The sequence below is a fragment of the Diospyros lotus genome, chromosome 2, assembly GCF_014633365.1.
Source record: "Diospyros lotus cultivar Yz01 chromosome 2, ASM1463336v1, whole genome shotgun sequence".
NCBI classification, from domain to species: Eukaryota; Viridiplantae; Streptophyta; class Magnoliopsida; order Ericales; family Ebenaceae; genus Diospyros; species Diospyros lotus.
The window spans coordinates 32,685,180-32,689,695 of record NC_068339.1 but is presented as its reverse complement, the minus strand read 5'-3'; positions in this window follow the sequence as shown (position 1 = coordinate 32,689,695).

The following is a 4,516-nucleotide window of genomic DNA, read 5'->3' as shown; positions in this document are numbered from 1 at the left end:
CTCATGGAATTATACTCTCAAAATTACCAAAATACCCTTTATTGGACTTCACTATCCAAATTATCAAAATGCCCCTCTCCAAGGGCACCCTTATTCTCAAGATCTCTCACATTCTCAAGGGCATTTTTGGAAGTTTCTCACTTCCTTTCTCCTTCTCTTAACACCGGTAACACCAGGTGTTACACATCTCTCCCAAGACCTTTTGGATCAAGAGGGGACCCACATGCACCCATGAGTACCCATCCTTCTTGCTTAACTCCTCACCAGCTATACCCTTATCTTTACCTGGAATGGAGGAGAGTACAATGTAAGCTACAAAGCTTAACAAGTATAAGAAATAGGAAGGAAAAACATGGCAGATGAAAATCTGATCCAGGTATGGTGGGCAGTATCCAATAAGCATATAGATAAGGATGATACATTATAACTCATGAGTCACACACCCACCCATAATGATAATGTCATGCATAACACATATAAAAGCCAGTCAGCACATAACTGGCCAGTGGTCCCACATAACAATATAAAATGCATCATAATACATACCGACTTGTAGCTGATACCTGCACCTAGAGAAACTGTAATAACATGTAGACCATAGGTCCTATCTTATATACTTCGTTATAGCCATACGCACACACACACACAAATATATATATATATATAATCTCACCCATGGTTGTCACTACTGGGCATGCCCCTCAGTCGTCACCACAGGCGTAACCCTAGTCAGGCTAATGCTTACTAGTTTTGGGGGATATATCCTGACAGTACATAACCACAAGACGCATAATCATCTCTGTCCATGTCTTTTTCAATGCACATGTAACACATAAAGTGGCCACATACAAATTGCATGTGTGACAGAAATAAGAGCTATGCTCGTACCAACTCATGAGATGCGATGCTAGAGATTAAGCCAAAACATGCTCATGATGCACAATTACCACTCATTTAGGGCATGCCATGATAGTGAGTATATGAGCAATTTAAATTTGTTTTCAGTTTATAAACATGTTCAACACAGTTAACAAATAGCACTGAAATATGGATTTCCTTCCTAACCTTCAAGATCACAGTAAGGTATATTAAACAAGGCATGGAGAAGAAACAAGCCTCACATGCAAAATTCCACTTAAAACTCCATTCCTTAGGAATAATGGGGAGGGAGAAACCCTACATGGCTGTTAAAAACTCCCCCCCCCCCCCCCCGAGCTTAAGTACCCTAGCCCTGGTCACACTCTCACGACCCGTAGCCAACCCATAGCACAATAAAATCTAAGAGAAAAAAGGAAAGAAGAAAGAAGAGAGAACTTTCCTTCTTGAGCTTTCTGTGATACTTAATAAGGGCTAGGGATCCTTTGGACAGTAGGGTTTTAGCTTGCTGTTGAAGAGAAGAGCGAGGATTGAAGAAGAATAGAGAGCTACAAGCAAAGCTCTAGTTTACCTGCTAATTCCCTTTCAGATATCTCCCTCTCAATTTCTTCATTTTATATTTTTCCTATAAATCATCTTTATCCATCCGATTATCTCCCAAATTCTCTATTTTTTTTATATCCTAATTCTAGAATTTTCTACACATTTCTAGAGCTAATGAGGTATCAGGCGATATATATATATATATTTATATACATATTGACAGAGTGTGAGAGACATTTGAATGAGCTATAAGGTATTCGGATGAAAGGCTCAAGCATTATGAGAGCCATTCGGATGAAATAATGAACCATTCAAATGGCTCACTTAGTTTTACACTGCCTCATTCGGATGGAAGGGTGGCTCATTTAGATGGAAGGGTTTAATTTACTAGGATTCTGGGCAGTTTGACACCTCTTCGAATTTTGGGCATTACTCTCTTGTCCAAAATCTGATTGAGGTGATTCAAGATGTTGTGGAACGAAAAGAGAGAGATCTACAACTTTCTTGTTTTACATTTTGAGAGATTTAGGCTGAAGCATAGTCGAAATTGGGTTGCAACGAAAAAACCGCACCCAAGAAAATAGGTCATTCAAATGGATCACCCCCCATTCGAATGGTACCCACTATGGCATTTGAATGGGGTTGCTACGCTCAAGGCATTGGCGTGGCTTAGCCCTCATTCGAATGGTGCTTCCTCCTTTTGAATATCTAGCCTCCTAAAGCCCCACACATTTGGATGCCTCTTCATAAACCCTTCTAACCCTTAACCACACTCATCCTAAATCTCCCAAAACACTTACATACACACACACACCACACCAAAACCCAAGCTAATTTAACAAATAATTCTACCCATGAGACACAAAATAAGACGAAATTATTCATTAATATCGGCCCCCATCTTCGGGTAGTTATATTATGCAAATCATGATAAAAGTAATTTACACGCAAAGCATATTAACCCTTACCTTGTATTAGTCATTCACTTGGTACTAGTAATATTGCATTTCCAACCTCAATACAGGATAATATAAAATAATATAATTAGGCACGTCATTAATTTTAATTAATGCTATTAAATTAATTTAAAATATTTGTATACCTCGCGTGTACACACGGGAAGAGTTTCAGTATGTTCGCATTTTTACAATGCTTTACAACAGTGAAACACTATTATTTATAGGCAGAGGAAGAAGTGCTCGAGCAAGGGGTAAAACTTGAGGGCCAAGGGAGGTCCCCAGAGGCTGCCACATGGCAGCAAAAAGGTGAGGAAGGGTGGCAGCTACAAGAAGGGGCCACGCGGCCAACACACACACGAGCGCCATCTGGGGCCTTGAAACGATGTCGTTTTGGCATCTAGCTAGGATTAAAAATCCTAGGCTTTTTCTTGCGTGCACCTGGACTTGAACCCATCTCAACCCAACCCCCCAACCTCGCCTGCACCATCTCACCAACTTGTTTCTTCAACACATAACGTGCGCATTTTTGTTTTTTGTTAGTGTAGTGATTAGTGATCAATTTTGTAAAAATTTTATTATAATTTCACCCTTATTTTGATCTTAAAATGGTTTAAATTGAATATTATTATGCATTTTGAAATTTTGTGCATGTTTAAAAATATTAATATAAAAATATATAAAATATAAAAAAATTAAATATAATATATATAATAATATAATATATATATAATAATATAAATATGGAAAGCCCAGGCCCAAGCCCAACACATGGAAAGCCCAGGCCCAAGCCCAACACAAGGAAGGCCCAAGCCCAACACAAGGAAGGCCCAAGCCCAAAAATATGAAAAGCCCAAGTCCCACAAATTGATGACATCATCGCTTACATCATGGGTTGGAGTGACATCATTGCTTACATCATGAGTTGGAATGACATCATCGCTTACATCATGTGTTAGATATTTTATTTATCTTTGTATTTTTAAATTAGTTATTTTATTTTTCTTTAGATATTTTGTATTATTAAATTATATAATTGAGTGGTCTCTATTGCATCTTTTACCCTATAAATAGAGCACTTAGGGTGCATTTGTAACCATTCAATTTTCCTATAATGAAAGTATAGTTATGTTCTTGAAATTTCTCTCTCAAAATTTTCACTTTAGTTTCAATATGATTTCGTTCTTAGAATTTCTCTCTTAAATCTTCAACCTTTGTTTCCATATAGTTGTATTATGTTATTCATATTATCTTTTTATTATATACGGCCTATATGGTCGGTTGAAAATAGTCTTTCAATTCTTGTCTTTTCATTATAAACCGCCTATATGGTCGGTTAAAAAATAGTCTTTCAATTCTTGTCTTTTCATTATAAACCGCCTATATGGTCGGTTAAAAAATAGTCTTTTAAATACTGTCTTTTAATTCCCGTCATTTAAATTCCTGCCAATTTATTTTAAAAATGAAGATGAGTAGCTAAATCCGATCTTGGGTTAAGGCAAGGACAGTGTCCAACGCCAATGATTCCCAAAGAAAGCTGCGCTTCAATTGTGTAATATTAATCTGATTTAATTTGAGCAGTGTGCGTATAGTGTATCTTTGAGTTTGGATTGGAGCATAAGCCTAACTTAGAGTTTCCATGCCACGTATGGAGATTGCTAGACCTGGAAATGTTTTCATACCCAAGCCCAAATGATTAATCTGTACCTATAAATTCTATCTGTGGGATATAATTCAATTTATGATAATTGCTTGACTTAGAATTTCCATGCCATGTATGGAGATTGCTTAAACAAGAATTATCATTATCTTGAACTAAAATTACTCATAGATCTGCAAAACTTAATTCAGATGAATATTATTGATCTTTTCTATTAAGTTGGGAATTAATTGGTTTTGACACTGAAATTGTCTTGACCCAAGCTACTTAAACTCATTGTTAATTTAGTTTTAATCATTTCCTTTAGATTATCTTAATCACCTCTTAAAATCAAATATTCAGTGATTTCTGTTTTCATCCAAAATAATCTCCCTGTGAACCGACTCGGACTCACCGAATTATAAATTTAAAATTGTACTACACGCACACTCGCACACTGGCGAGTATAATCGCCCTATACCTGCTTTAACAAAAGGATTAA